At 45.5% G+C, this 16663-nt stretch overlaps 1 protein-coding gene and 1 long non-coding RNA gene across 2 annotated transcripts in view; one reads left to right on the top strand and one right to left on the bottom strand.

The window, feature by feature from the left end:
• LOC134351405 (ras-related protein Rab-26-like) overlaps positions 1 to 16663 on the top strand; it is a 441889-nt gene that overhangs the window by 304176 nt on the left and 121050 nt on the right. The window lies entirely within an intron of this gene.
• On the bottom strand, positions 11842 to 16344 carry LOC134351406 (uncharacterized). The gene is made up of 3 exons (XR_010019144.1): positions 16002 to 16344; positions 14558 to 14773; positions 11842 to 12223 (listed from the first exon to the last, which is right to left on the bottom strand). It is a non-coding gene; the product is annotated as an uncharacterized LOC134351406 (long non-coding RNA).

The raw sequence follows: 16663 nt of genomic DNA, 5'->3' as shown, positions 1-16663 counted from the left end.
TAAACAGTCAGCATTTTGGGCTGAGACCCTTCATCAAGGGTCCTCCAGCATTTGGTGTGGATTACGTTGAAAAAAATTTGTTGTCCGGTGCAAGTAGGGCAAGAAGAGAGGAAAGTAGTGAAGTAGTGTTTACGGGTTCATGGACCATTCATTCAGATGCTGATGGTGGAGGGGAAGAACCTGTTCCTAAAACATTGAGTGTGTGCCTTCAGATTCTTGTATCTCCTCTCTGATGGAAGTAATGAGAAAAGAGCATGCCCACAGTGATGGCGGTCCTGAACGATGGATGCCACCTTTTGCCAGGCATCGCTTTTCGAAGATTTCCTTGATGGTGGGGAAGGCTAGTGCCCACAATGAAGCTGGCAGAGTTGGCAACCCTTTCTCTGGCTATCCATCCCATAGGATGATGGTGGTTCCTTTCAGTCAGTTAGTGGGGTGGTACCCCACTCCTCAGAAAGGAACAGCGCGTGCATGAGTGGATTTTAGGTGAGTAGGGGGTTGCACAGGCCCAGACCCACCCTATCGACATCCCCTCACGGATCCAGCGGCATGGCGGGGTTCAAGACGGCTGGGGTAAGTTCTGTTGCAGTGAATAGCCAGACCAAGCTTCGATGCAAGGGATGCCCTTTCCGCGCCTCACGGCACGTGTTTGCTCGATGACCGTTGACCCTACGAGAGGGTTCATCCACCCTTTGACAGGTCTTGTTTTTCATCCTGCAGGGTGTCTAGCCACCCTCCTCACCAGGCAAGCCTGGTGGGGGAGCCGGTTTAGTCGCCGACCACCCGACCATGCGACAGGTAGTACTGGGTTACATGGTACCAGTAGCACTCAGACGAGTGACCTGACCAGCAACACTTCAGCTTTTTCCAAACCCGTACAGTGGCACCTCCTTGAGCCCCCATCCACCACTCCTGCTGGCAGCTCGTTCCACTCTCACACCACCCTCTGATTTCACCCTAAATCCATGACCCCTAGTTCTAGTCCCACCCAACCTCAGTGGAAAGAAGCCCTCTTGCATTTACCATATCTATTCCCCTCATAATTTTGCCTACTTCGATCAAATCTCATCTCATTCTCCTATGCTCCTGACCTATTCACCCTTTCCCTACAGTTCAGGTTCTCAAGTCCTGGAAACATCCTTGTAAAATTTCTCTGTACTCTTTCAATCTTAGTGATATTTTTCCTGTAGGTAGATGACCACAACAGCATACAACACTCCAAATTCAGCCTCGCTAGCATCTATAACACTCAACGGCATTGTTGGTAACACACATAAAAGTTGCTGGTGAACGCAGCAGGCCAGGCAGCATCTCTAGGAAGAGGTACAGTCAACGTTTCGGGCCGAGACCCTTCGTCAGGACTAACTGAAAGAAGAGATAGTAAGAGGTTTGAAAGTGGGAGGAGGAGGGAGAGATCCAAAATGATAGGAGAAGACAGGAGGGGGAGGGATGGAGCCAAGAGCTGGACAGGTGATTGGCAAAGGGGATATGAGAGGATCATGGGACAGGAGGCCTAGGGAGAAAGAAAAGGGGCAGGGGGAAGCCCAGAGGATGGGCAGGGGGTATAGTGAGAGGGACAGAGGAAGAAAAAGGAGAGAGAGAAAAAGAAAGTGTGTATATACTTTCTTTTCTTGCATTGGTGGTTCCCTTGTACCTGGGAGATATGGGGTGCAGCAAATGCTGCATTTATTGCCCATTAACTGGTTAACCTGCTGGGCAGTATTGCCCCTGGGTGCCTGGGATGCTATGGAAATGCAAAGTTTGGAGCTGCAGATAAGCCAGTTCAGATATAGATGGTAGATTAATTCTGCTGAAGGATATTAGTGAGCCGTGTGGGATTTAATGAAAGAAATATCATCATTATCAATGCTAAGTTTTTACGGTAGATTTACTTAACAACTTGATTCCCCAGCATAATTTTTCTGAACAGGTCTCCAGAGCCGAGAGTCATTCACTTTGATGTGGAGCATCAAGTGAATACAACTGTTTACTGTGGCAGTTAGATTTCAGATGAGGGACACAAACAAAGACAACCACGTAACTGATTAAATGGTGAAAGGCCTCAAAAGACTGGATGTGGAGAGGACGTTTTCTATGGTGGGGGAGTCTAAGACCAGAGGACACAACCTCAGAATAGAGGGGGATCCTTTTAGAATGGAGGTGAGGAGGAATTTCTTTAGCCAGAGCGTGGTGAATCTGTGAAATTCGTTGCCACAAATGGCTGTAGGGGCCAAGACTGTATGTATATTTACGGCAGAGATTGATAGATTCTTGATTAGTCAAAGCATCAAGGGATATGGGGAAAAGGCAGGAGATTGGGGCTGAGAGGGAAATTGGATCAGCCATGATGAAATGACAGAGCAGACACGATGAGCCAAATGGCCTAATTCTGCTCCTATATCTTATGGTCTTATGGTCCGAATGGTTTATTTTCCAGATAGTAGTTACCCATCAATCTCCAGGTAGTGGAAAAAGAAAATAAATAAAAGTGAAGGTGCTGGAAAGACTCAGTATTTCAATGGAAATTAAAATTGAGTTAATGTTTCAGGTCTGTGAAAGATGTGACTGGATATTTCCGATAATTGTCCCCATACGGCTTTCAAAGTTCAAAGTAAATTTATCATCGAAGTACATATATGTCACCATATACAGCCCTGAAATTCATTTTCTTGTGGGCATACTCAATAGATTTGTAGAATAATAACCATAACAGGATCGGTGAATGACCACACCAGCTTGGGCATTCAATCAGAACCAGGATCAGGTTTAATATCGCTGCATATCTCATGAAATCTGTTATTTTGTGGTAACAGTACAGTGCAGTACTTATATAAACATTTAGAAATAACAATAAGAAATATTTATAGATCATTATCATCATCATTATGTGCTGTGTCGTATGACATGGGCGATCATGGTTGTTCTTGGCAAATTTTCCAACAGAAGCAGTTTGCCATTGCCTTCTTCTGGGTAGTGTCTTCACAGGACAGGTGACCCCAGCCATTATCAATACTCTTCAGAGATTGTCCGCCTGGTGTCATGGGTCGCATAACCAGGACTTGTGAGCACCAGCTGCTCATGTGACCATCCACCACCTGCTCCCATGACTTCACGTGACTGATCAGGGGGCTAAGCAGGTGCTACACCTTGCCCAAGGGTGACCCACAGGCTCGCAGAGGGAAGGAGAGCCTTACACCTCCTTTGGTAGAGACGTATCTCCATCCGACACCCAATATATATAGAGAGAGAACAGAAAATAATGCAATAGGGTTCAGCGGTTCTTTGTCTGTTCAGAAATCTACGGCGGGAGGAGAGAGAGCAGCACGCTGTGTGTGCGCAGCCCTCCGGTGAAAAATGATATCGTATCCGTTAAATAGGGACGCGTGGACAATTCTGATTTGATGGAGACAGACGTGAAAGCACAGAGGAACATCTGGAGAAATTTCTGAAACGCCAGTTCGCTGCTGTTGTTACTGCGCAGTCGGGAATCTTCCGGAGGGAAGGCCTCAAAATCCCTGGCTTTGCCTGCTTTTGGCGACCGAGATTGAGGTCGAATCGTTCGGACAGAGATGGCGCTCAGTACTCGGTGTCAGAGAGCTGATCGAAGGCTCGAAGTTTTCGGATGACTCAGAGACGGATTGTGGTCGGGTACGGCAGGGAGAGTTTTTCTTCCTTCTCCCGTCTGCGTGAGATGTGGGACATTTGAGAGACTTTGAACTTTTTACTGTGCTCATGGACTTCTTCACCAAGTTATGGTATTGTTGTGCTGTTGTAACTATATGTTATAATTATGTGTTTTTGTTAGTTTTTTCAGTCTTGGTCTGTCCTGTGTTTTGTGATATCATACCGGAGGAAATATTGTATCATTTCTTAATGCATGCATTACTAAACGACAATAAAAGAGGACTGCGTGTCTTCATAATCTAAAAAAAAATCTGATGGCAGAGAGGGGAAGAAGCTGTTCCTGAAATGTTGAGTGTGTGTCTTCAGGCTCCTGTACCTCCTCCCCTAGGGTGGCAATGAGCAGAGGGCAGGTGCACCATCTGTGTCAAAGACCCACACAGATGACGTGCTGGGGACAGTCTGCAAGTGTCAGCACCGACCTGGTGCTAACGTAGCGTGCCAACAACTTACGAACCCGCACATCTGTGGAATGTAGGAGGAGACTGGGACATACGGGGGGGGGGGGGAATCCACATTTATCACGGGGGGGAGAATGTACAAACTCCTTACATACAGTGACGGGAATTGAACCCCACTGGCTGGCGCTGTAAAGCGGCGCACTCGCTTGCTACACTAGCATGCCTCAGATCGAGTTAGAAGTTGCACTCCATTCCTCTACAACTAGCAAACATTCAACATGTTATGTTGAAGCTGCATAAGATATTAGCAGGGCCTATTTGAGTATTGTGTGCAGTTTTGGTCACCTGCCTACAGGAAAGATGTACATAAGGTTGAAAGAGTACAGAGAAGGCTTACAAGGATGTTGCTGGAACTGGAGGACCTGAATTATGAGGAAAGATTGAATAGGTTAGGAATTTATTCCTTGGAATGTCGAAGATTGAGGGGAGATTTGATAGAGGTACACAAAATTATGAGGGGTATAGATAGGGTAAATGCAAGTAGGCTTTTTCTGCAGAGGTTGGGTGGGCCTACTACTAGAGGTCATGGGATAAGGGTGAAAGTGGCAAGTTTAAGGGGAACATGAGGGGAAACTTCTTCACTTGGAAGATCATGAGAGTGTGGAACGAGCTGCCAGTGTAAGTGATGCATGCTAGTTTGACTTCAATGTTTAAGTGAAGTTTGGATAGGTACATGAATGATAGGGATATGGAGGACTATGGTGCCAGTGCAGGTCGATGGGAGTAGGCAGATTAAATGTTCTGGCACAGACTCGATGGGCTGAAGGGCCTGTTTCTGTGCTGTACTTTTTTATGACTCTATGAATTAGCTGTATGGCTTGCTTTGAGTTTATGTCTTCAGATTATTAGTGCTGGATTTTTAGTTCAACCACAAAATTGCTTTTCACTGTGTGGTATAATTTTATTGGTAATTTATATTATGTGCCTATGGGCCTGTGTTGCTGCTGTAAGCAAGTTTTTCATTATATCTGTACCTGTCTGTATTTGCTGAGCTGATAATGAACTCAACAGCTTGACACACTCGACACTTATCACAGGTAGACAGGGTCGTCAGAGTGCTTTTGGCAAAAGATAGACAAGGTCGTAAAGAGTGCTTTTGGCAAATTGGCCTTCATCAATCAAATTACTGGGTACGGGAGTTGCGATGTTATGTTGAAGTTGTACAAGACGTTGGTGAGGCTGAATTTGGAGTATTGCGTGCAGTTCTGGTCAGCTACTTACAGTAAAAATATCAATAAACTTGGAAGAATGCAGTGAAAATTCATAAGGGTGTTAGACATAAGACATAGGAGGAAAATTAGGCCATTCAGCCCATTGAGTCTACTCTGCCATTCCATCATGGCTGATCCCAGATCCCACTCAACCCCAAACACCTGCCTTCTTGCCATATCCTGTGATGCCCTGACCGATCAAGAAACTGTCAACTTCCGCCTTAAATGAACCCACGGACTTGGTCTCCACTGCAACCTGTTGCAGAGCATTCCACAAATTCACTACTCTCTGGCTAAAAAGTTCCTCCTTACCTCTGTTCTAAAGGGTTGCCCCTCAATTTCGAGGCTGTGCTCTGTAGTTCTGGATACCCCCACCAGAAAGAACATCCCATCCACATCTACCTTATCTAGTCCTTTCAACATTGGGTAGGTTTCTATGAGATTGCCTCCCCCGCCCCCCCCCCGCCGCATTCTTCTAAATTCCGGTGAGTACAGGCCTAAAGCTGCCAAACACTCCTTGTATATTAACCCCTTCATTTCTGGAATCATCCTCATGAACCTCCTCTGGACTCTCTCCAATGACAACACATCCTTTCTGAGATATGGGGCTCAAACTCGTTGACAATACTCCAAGTATGGCTTGACGTGCCTTATAAAGCCTCAGCATTATCTCCTTGCTTTTATATTCTATTCCCTTAAAAGAAAAGCCAAGATTGCATTTGCCTTCTTTACCAAGACTCAACCTGTAAATTAACCTTTTGTGAGTCGTCATGAAGACTACTAAGTCCCTCCTCGCCGCTGATGTTTGAACCTTCTCCTCATTTAGATAATAGTCCGCACTATTGTTCCTTTTACCAACATGAGTTATCATACATTTCCCTGCACTGTATTCCATCTGCCACTTTTCCAACTTGTCTAAGTCCTACTGCAATCGCATTGCTTTCTCAGCACTACCTAACCCTCCACCTATCTTCGTATCATCCACAAACTTTGCCACAAAGCTATCAATTCGGTTAGCTAAATCGTTGACAGACAATGTGAAAAGTAGCGATCCCAATACTGACCCCCTGAGGAACACCACTAGTCACTGGCAGAAAACCAGAAAAGGCCCCCTTTATTTCCACTGGCTGCCTCCTGCCTATCAGCCACTCCTCTCCTGATGCCAGTATCTTTCCTGTCAGCCATGGGATTTTATCTTGTTAAGCAGACTCATGTGCAGCACCTTATCGTCCGTTAGTCTTGCGAGACCATGGATCTGCGCCTGGAAAGTCTTCACTCTCCAGGGCGCAGGCCTGGGCAAGGTTGTATGGAAGACCGGCAGTTGCCCATGCTGCAAGTCTCCCCTCTCCACGACACCGACGTTGTCCAAGGGAAGGGCATTAGGACCCATACAGCTTGGCACTGGTGTTGTCGCAGAGCAATGTGTGATTAAGTGCCTTGCTCAAGGACTACAACACGCTGCCTTGGCTGGGGCTCGAACTCACGACCTTCAGATCACTAGTCGAACGCCTGAACCACTTGGCCAGGTGCCTTATCAAATGCCTTCTAAAATCCAGGTTAATGACATCCACTGCCTCTCCTTTGTCCACCCTGCTTGTCACTTCCTCAAAGAACTCTAACAGATTTGTCAGGCAAGACTTCCCTTTAAGAAACCATGCTGACTTTGACTTATTTTATCATTAGTCTCCAAGTACGCCGAAACCTCAACCTTGATGATAGACTCCAGGACTTGAGAACCAAGGTGATAGGGAAAAATTGGATAGGTTAGTGGAGCATAGGAGATTGAGGGGACGTCTTTGCTCAGAGTGTGATATGAGTGTGGCTCAAGGTGCTGTAGAAGTGGTAGATGTGGTTTCACTTGCAACATTTAAGAGAAGTTTGGATAGGTACATGGTGGGCAGGTGCATGTAGATGGGACTAGGCAGAAAAGTAGATTGGCACAGATTAGATCGACCGACGGGCCTGTTTCTGTGCTGTAGACAATAGACAATAGACAACAGGTGCAGGAGTAGACCATTCAGCCCTTCGAGCCAGCACCGCCATTCACTGTGATCATGGCTGACCATCCACAATCAGTACCCTGTAGTGCTCTAAGACTCCATGATTGCGCTGCTACTGAGTAGATTCATGGTCCTAGAGGCATAACTGCTTTGGTCTTTATCTATAGGTAGGAGCTAGGGCTGTGGAAAAGACCAAGGTCGGATAGCATCCTCCAATGTAAACCTGTTACAATAACTTCTCCTTATAAAAGCAGGAGAGAGGAACTCAGGCTGAACCACGGCTTCTATCCCACTGTTATCAGAGTCCTGAATGGATCTCTTGTATGATTAGGTAGATTCTTGGTTTCACTGTCCACCCCCTTATAATCTTGCACTTTATGGTTTACCTGCACTGCACTGTTTCAGTAGCTTTTGCACTTCATCCTGCATTGTTATAGTCGTACCCTATGATTTGATCTGTGTAAGCAGTATCCAATACAAGCTCCTCCCTGTATCTTGGTACCTGTGACAATAATAAACCAATATGAATTCCAAAACTGTAACAACAACAACTACTTCCATTTGTATTGCAGCTTTGATGTAATAACTCACCACAGGGTATTCATCTAATCTGGGCTGCTTCGTGAGGTCCTCTTGTCTCTCAGTTGCCTGCGTTTCATTGTTCAAAGTACAAAGTTAAAGAAAGTTTAATATCAAAGCATATATACAACCCTAAGGTTCATTTTCTTGTGGGCATTCACAATAAGTGCAAAGAATCGCAATAGAATTAATGAAAGACCGCACCAAACAACCAGAGTGCAAAAGACAACAAACTGTGTAAATTCAAAAAAAAATTAATAAATAAGCAAAAAATATCAAGAACATGAGATGAAGCGAGTCCATATGTTGTAGGAACAGTTCATTGATGGGGCAAGTAAAGTTGAGTGAAATTATCCCCTCTGGTTCACGAGGCTGATGGTTGAGGGAGGTATTAACTATTCCTGAACCTGATGGTATGAGTTCTGAGGCTCCTGGACCTTCTTCCCGTTGGCAGCAGTGAGAAGAGAGCATTTCCTGCGATAATGTTTCATGTCAATGTGCTCAGTAGTGGGGAGGCCTTCACCCATGATGGGACTGGGCTGTATCCACTAGTTTTTGTAAGGACACAATAATTTAAAAAAACACAATAAATATAAATACATAAAATAGTTTATAAATACAGGGTGATTCTACTGTTGATAAAGTGACGCTAGACACGGGAGTGTCTGTACAGAAGGTGACTGACAGGAAATGATAAAGAAGTGGTATTCGGGGTGTGGAAAGGTGGGTTAGTTGGTGGAGGTGCTGATCAGTCTTACTGCTTGGGGACAAGTAACTGTTTTTGAGTCTGGTGGTCCTGGTGTGAATGCTACGTAGCCTCCTCCCTGATGGGAGTGGGACAAGCAGTCTGTGATTAAGGTGGATGGGATCCTTCAGTATCTGCCCTTTTCTGTGTATATGTCACTCCTAAACTCAAGTCTCTGAATTATTAATCAATTCAAGATTCTGCAGCTGTTCAAATTATGTGCTGTGGGATTGTTTGCACTCATCCCAGTGGAAGGTTTGGACGCTGCGTCCAGCAGATGGCACTCCCGCGTGCTCAAGCCTCTGAAACGGGACATCTGGTGACCCAGGGCAAATGTGCTGCCAACTAAACCACAACTGATGCGCAACGATACTGGCGAAGACACTTTGCTGTCACTGCACCAGTGGTAATGCAGGTCTCTCATTCCAGCTGATATGACAGAAAGCATTTGGCATCCTGTCTGATGGTCTACTGCTCTCTAATTAAGTACGGGAAGTGTCAACCTAGTTTTTGTCTGCCAGTCCCTGGAGGGCCCTTGGTGCCTCCAATTCAAAGGCAAGAATGAGCCAGGCCTGACCCTAGGACACACTGTGTTGCTGACGTTTAGCAGTTTTGAGCGTCACTTATAAAGCTTCAGATAGACAGCGAGCAAACATCAACTGAAGTCTGTGTTAATGATTTTCTATGATGCTCCCTGAGTCCAAGCTATCAGGAAAGTAATACAGAACTGTTAAAATGTGAATATTTAAGCTACCAGCTGTGAAGATTCGGTCCCGTTTCAAATAAGCTGCTGGGTCCTGATGTTCTGGGAGATGTTATCATAATTCTGAGATTTACAGATTGGACTGTAGTTCATATTGGCCTCTTTCAGTTCTTTTTTTTTCCCGTGTTCTCGCCCTTTCTTTCTTGTTACCAATTGCTGGTCTGTGGGTTTGGGTGATCTGTTAGCTTTTGTGCGAGGGAAGGGTTGGGAGGGTGGTGTTTAGGGTTTGTGAGTTTTTGTTTCTTTCTGTTTTCATGTGGGGGGGAATTGATGGCTTTCTTTCAACTACTTTGGTTTTCTGTATTTCGTGGCTATCTGGAGAAGACAGATCTCAGAGTTGTATTCTGCATGCATACTTTGATAGTAAGATGAACCTTTGAACTTTTGAACCATCGAAGAACATAGAATATGGAATATTGAAGTGTGCTACAGGGCCGTACACTATGATGTTGTGCTGACCTTTTAACCTATTCGAAGATCAATCTAACCCTTCCCTTCCATATAGCCCTCCATGTTCCTGTCATCCATGTGCCTTTCTAAGTTTCTTAAACGCCCCTAATGTATCTGCCTTAAATATACCTAATTAATGTACTCCAACTCTGCTCAGTACAGATGATTTACAGAGCTCCCTGATAATAAAATTGAGGTGCCGACATTAAATTCACTCTGGGTTCTCGTTTCCAGTGGCGGCTGTGACTCAGCCTACAGCACCCTCAGCTCTGGGTCAGACATTCAAGCCCTGCTTCAGACACTTTAACAAACACACAGGTTGCCTTGTCGTTGCATTTTTCTCTATTAGAGAAATGGAGGGCTATGTAGGAGGAAAGGGTTAAATTGATCTTAGAGTAGTTTAAAAGGTCAGCACAACATTGTGGGCCAAAGGGCCTGTACTGTGCTGTAATGTTCTATGTTTTGTGATCTTTGAAACTGCACCAAAAGGAAGAAATGTAATTTTTGTTTGCAAGTATTTGGAGACTCTTAACTTTATTATAGTGACTTCACAGCTGGTAACTTAAATGTTCAAGGTTTGATGTTATTTCCCTGATAGCTTAGTCCCAGGGACCATCATACAAAATGGTCTATGCTCTATGTTCTCTGTTAGATGGCTTTGTGTGAATGTGTCAGGAACTCATGAGATGGTGCCAGACACCACAGAGCGGTTTCTTACCATCCCCAAGGATGTGGCACAGATATCGCAAGGTGTGGGCAGTGGCTTGGTGGAATTCCGTTTTCCTGCTGCCTGCTGCTTCTGCCCTGGAAGGAGGATGGTGCTTCATGGGGGCCGTGTCTGGCAAAGTGGTGTTCAGGCAGGTGACTCTCCTCTGCTCCATCATCCTGCTTGTTCTTAAGTCAAGGCTGGCTGGAGCCGGTGACTGGGACTGAGAACAATGCTCGATAGCAGCCACCTTAACACCATGGTCAAGAAAGCTCACATGCAGTTCTACTTCCTCAGAAATTTGCCATGTGCCCTTTGACCCTCGCCCATTTCTCTTGATGCACCAAAGAAAGCATCCTATCGGGATGCGTTACGGCACGGTTTGACAACTGCAGAGCTGTAGACACAGCTCAGCACATCGCAGGAAGCAGCCTCTTCTCTTTGGACTTCTCGTGGCCTCAGTAAAGCAGCCGACACAATCAAAGACCCCACCATCCTCGACGTTCTCTCTTCTCCTATGTCCCATCAGATAGGAGATACAAAAGCCTGAAAGCACATACCGCTAGGCTCAAGGGCAGCTTCTTGTGACTATTGGACACACCTCTTTTAAGGTGGACTCTCGACCTGACATTCAATCTCATCACAATCTTTGCACCTTATTCATTGACTGCACTACGCTTTCTCTTTAATTGTTAAACACTATTCTGCATTCTGTTACTGTTTTGCCTCCTACTACCTCCAAGCACCAACATTATGAATTGATCTGCACGGATGATACGCAAGGCAAGTTCTTTCACTGGAGCTCGGTCCATGTGACAATAATAAACCAACTTACTATCTGATGAACATCGGTAGCCTAAATATTGAATCCACTAGTGACCATTTGTCATGGAAATGACCTTAAAATTAAGTTTAGAATGTGAAAGCTATTATATCCAGTCGGATCCTGTTCCAGGGGACTTCAAAGTTTAAAGTACATTTATTATCAAATTGTGTGTATATCATACAGCCTTGAAATTTGTCTCCTTACAGGCAGCCACAAAATAAGAAATCCAAAAGAATCCATAAAAATAGACCAACAAACACCTGAAGGACACAGAGAGGCAAAAAAAACACAAATTGTGCAAACAATAAAAGCAAGCAACAGCATTCAGATCGAAAGTGAGTCCATAGACAGGAGGCCTGGAGCAGCCAGAGTAGGCCCACAGCCTCAGACTCAGTTCATCACACAGCGGAGCTCACAGACACAAAGCTCAGAGCAGCCAGAGTAGGCCCGCAGCCTCAGCCTCAGTGCAGCGATGTGCAGCGTAAATATCAAGGAGCAGCGAGCAGAACCGGCCCAACCCTCACGTCCGGTCCTGACGTTTAAGTTGCCAAACGTCGGGTCGTTGCTCGCTCTAGACCCAGGCCCTGTCACATTGAAACGCTTTGAGCCTGCACCCTGCCGCCATGTTTCAGTTCGTACCTGACTTTTCCAAATTGGCCCAAAGCTTAGATCGATCAGACCTTGTCCTCGGTTTAGGTGGACAGGCTCCGAGTCTCCTCTTCTCCGACTTCTGTGAATGATTCTATTACTTCCCCAGCACCTAATAAAGCCCCGTACCTTTCCTTCCTTACTGAGGCAGACCTGAGCGTATAAGACAAACATAGGTAAAACTTACAATCTTCTTTGAACACTTGTCAAAAAATGAGGTGCACTTCACACAGGGAACAACATGGGGTCTGCCAGTTAAAGGGTCTACACCATGAACACAGAATTTGACACTCAGTATAATGGAGATCTCACCACAGGTTGTTCCATCGTTGACTGTTGCTTCTTTATGCTCTCCGTCAGAGCTATCCACCAATACCTCTGGCCCCTCAATCGGCCTGTCCCTCGCTATGCTGTGGGACCATTCAGACCATGGGGCTCAAATGGGGAAGACTGCTGTGTGCAGGACAGCACCCTCTGTCTCCTCCTCCCCACCCGTCCTTTGCAATTTTCTCCTGTGGCTGCCCAGGGATTGCCCCTCCAAGGACCAGCGCATTTCCCGCCTGATTAGTGCGGCAAAGATGCCAGGCACGTTGCACGGCACCTGCATGGGTCAACTTTCAGCTCACGGTCCTGCATATGAGCAACCTTGCAGTGCCCCAGGCGGAACAGGTTCATCAGGACAGTGAAAAACAAAACCCATTTTCCAGGCTGTTCAAAGGAGTCGATTGGATAGAAGCCAAATGGAGATGTGGGCACAGAGAAGGCGGGTGGAGTTTAATCTGGACAAGAATGAGGTGTTGCTCTCTGGGAGGTCAAACAGACGAGGAACGTGTACAGTAAATCTATGGAGGAGGATAGATAGCCGACTTTTCGGGCTGAGATCTCCCATCAGGTCTGAAAGGGAAGGGGCTGAAGCCAGAATAAGAAAGTTGGGGGGGGAGGGGTAAGGAGTACAAGGTTTAATGAGAGGCGGGAGGAGAAGATGGCGGCACGCCTGTGTGTGCGCAGCCCTCCGGTGAAAAATGATATCGTATCTGTTAAATAGGGGCCGTGGACAATTTTGATTTGATGGAGAATGGACATGAAAGCACAGAGGAACATCTGGAGAAATTTCTGAAACGCCCGTTCGCTGCTGTCGTTACTGTGTGGTCAGGAATCTTTCGGAGGGTAGGCCTCAAAATCTCCGGCCTTGCCTGCTTTTGGCGACCGAGAAAGAGGTCGAATCGTTCAGACAGAGATGGCGCTCAGTACTCGGTGTCGGAGAGCTGATCAGAGCTCGAAGTTTTCGGATGACTCAGAGTCGGATTGTGGTCGTCATGGCAGGGAGAGTTTTTCTTCCTTCTCCCGTCTGCGTGAGATGTGGAACATTTGAGAAACTTTGAACTTTACTGTGCTCACGGACTTTCTTCATCAAGTTATGGTATTGTTACACTGTTTGTAACTATATGTTATAATTATGTGGTTTTGTCCATTTTTTCAGTCTTGGTTTGTCCTGTGTTTTGTGATATCACACCGGAGGAAATATTGTATCATTTCTTAATGCATGCATTACTAAATGACAATAAAAGAGGACTACGTGTCTTCATAATCATCATAATAGGTGACAAGGGAAGCCAGGTGAGGAGAAATGTGTATGGGTGAAGGGGATATGAAGTGAGAAGCTGGGAAGGGATGCGTGGAAGAGGTAAAGGAAGAAGGAATCCCATGGGAAAGGCCAGTGGAACATGGAAGAAGGGGAAGGAGAAGAGGAACTAGAAGGAGGTACTGGCTTCTGTCCCCCTTTCTTTTCAGTAAATGTGAAGGGTCTCAGCCCAAAACTTCGACTGTTTATTCCCCCCCATTGATGCTGCCTAACTTGCTGAGTTCCTCTGGCGCTCTGGGTGTGTTGCTCAAGATTTCCAGCACCTACACTATCTCGTGTATTTACAGTATACAGTAAATGGCAGGACCCTGAGGAGCACTGATGTATAAATGGATATAGGGGTGCAAGTCCATAGTTGCCTGAAAGTGACAACACAAGTAGACATGGTGGTAAAGAAAGCATATGGCTTGCATTTCTTGTTTTCTTTTCCCTCTAACTCTGTTCACATGAAAGCCTGTGAGCTATTAGTGTCTCTGGCTCCGCACTTGGGCCTTATCCAGACATAGTGACACACGGTGGGTGTACAGTGGAAATCTAAAATTCTAGAGTGCGTAGCTTTAAAGTGAGCAATGGGGAAAGTTTAAAGGAATCTGAATCCAAAGTTAAAGAGGCAAGTTTTTTTTACAGAGAGTGGTACATCCCTGGGAAAAAGGTAAAAGAAGACATGATAACAGCTTTGAAGAGGTATTAGGCAGACACATGACAGGCAAGCAGAGAATGGAGGGATAGGGACCCTTGTGCAGACAGGTGGAATTAGTTTGAGTTGATATGGTTAGCACAGACACTGTGGGCCGAATGGCCTCTTCTATCCTGTACTGCTCGATGTTCTGTGTTCCCAGTCTTACCTCTGTCTAGTGTACAGCCAGGTTTATCTTCAAAGGGTGACGGAAGAGTTGTATATTGAAGAAGGACTCATCAAATTTAAGCTGTGCTGCTGGGCATTCCCAGTCCTGTTGAAGGGTCTCGGCCCGAAACGTTGACTGTTCTCTTTTCCTTAGATGCTGCCTGGACTGCTGAGTTCCTGCGGCACTTTGTGTGTTGTTACTCGGCATTTGTGCTGTCTGGGTAAAAAAAAATCAGCATGCCTTCAGTAAACTTGTGGGACTTGCTCAGCGCCGACGTCTGTTGGAAAATTTCAAAGACTGTTCCTGCTAGCAAGGTCTATTCCCCTTTTTAGTCGTGAATTAAAACATCAGCTGGTGCTCAGTGCACAGACTACTTAATGAGTTGAGCCCTCTGGAGCACAAAATGCTGGCTCAGACCTCCAATATGGAAGGGCTAGAGAATATCTGTGCTATTGTTGTTTTTCAGAGGATGTGTTGGACCTGACACCATGAGCATCGATTTCTTCAACTTTTCGAACATCAAACAGTACAGGATATAACAGGCCCTTCGGCCCACAGTGTCTGTGTTAACCATGATATCAATTCAAACTAGTAAGTGACTGCAGGGGATGGTAGTGGAGGCTGATACATGAGGGATATTGAAGAAACTCTTGGATAGGCACTTGGATGAAGGTAAAATGAAGGTTGTTATGGGCTGTGTAGGAGGGAAGGTTAGACTGATTGTAGAGTAGGCTTAAAGGTCGGCATAACAGTGTGGGAACAAGGGTCATACTGTGCTGTACTGTTCTGTGTTCTCTGTTCTATGAAAGCCAGACAGAGAGCTGCTTGGCGGTGTGCGGAAGTTCACCCCTGTCTCTGGGCTGGATGAATCTGCAGCTTGCCAAGAGAAGAGCTGTGTGGGAGTTAATGGCCTGGAGAAAAGAATACTAGTGGGGAGAGGAAGGAAAGTTGAAAGCAAGTTTATTATCAAAGCACATACTGTATATGTCACCGTATACATTTTCTTGTGGGCATTCACACTAAGTACAAAGAAACACAATAAAATCAACGAAAAACCACACACAACAAAGACAGACACACAACCAATGTGCAAAAGAGGAAAAATCTGCTAATACAAATGAAAGCAAAACAAAATAACAATCAATCAATAAATAAATAAATAATACATATTGAGGACGTGTGCTTGAAAGTGCATCCGTATTTTTTAAAAGTCTCGATGACTTAGAAGAATCTATACTGAAACCATTGCTGATCTGAAGACACTTTGTTCGGTGGAACCGGCAGTGATTAGATGTGAAAGTGACTGGATCTTTTAAGAAGTTCAAATGTTTCATCATTAGCCAAAGGGAATTGCATCGTTAAAAATTAATGGTAGATTTCACATGCAGCCACCCAGAAAATGTGGAAATAATAAAAGTTTAATTTCCTGATTCTTAAATTATACCCGTGCAAAATTAGATCTTTAGATCCTACGCAGCCAAGATGGATATACATCAAGAAAGTCCCAGCCTTTGTACTGCCTGGAATTTTCAGAAGTCTGCAGCGTTTGAACTTTGTTTGTCTGTGGAATAGTCTTTCATGCTTTGCTCTGGCTTCAGGATGTAGGCTCGTTGTTTGCATAGTGAAGGGCTTTTATGTAAAGCCGAAGAGGCAGTGTGGTAGCGTAGCAGTCAGCACCTCGCTGTTACATTACCAGTAACCTGGGTTTAACTCCTGCTGCTGTCGGAACATTCTCCACGTGGGTGTTTCAGTTTCTCCCTGGAGCTCCATTTTCCTGCCACATTCCAAGGACGAACGGGTTAGTCGGTTAATTAGTCACTTCGGTGTAATGGGGCGGCAAGGGCTCCTTAAGCCGAGAGGGCCTGTTCTCTAAATAAAATTCTACTGTGCGTAGTAACCAATGCTGTGGCTCACCCGTGGTTGGCTCGTACTGAGCACAAGGGAAGGAAGGCAGGACGTGGGCCCTTCCCCAGCTATCGTCCAACTCCATGATTAGCACAAAGTCTTTGACCATGCGAGCTCTCCAGTGGCTTTCTCATCACAGGGAACTATTCAGTGTACACGCATGCCATTTCTCCCCAATCGCCCATGACACAGGACCACAGT

This window comes from Mobula hypostoma, chromosome 9 (genome assembly GCF_963921235.1).
Source record: "Mobula hypostoma chromosome 9, sMobHyp1.1, whole genome shotgun sequence".
NCBI classification, from domain to species: Eukaryota; Metazoa; Chordata; class Chondrichthyes; order Myliobatiformes; family Myliobatidae; genus Mobula; species Mobula hypostoma.
The sequence above is the reverse complement of the archived record's forward strand: the minus strand, read 5'-3'. Positions and strand labels throughout refer to the sequence as shown.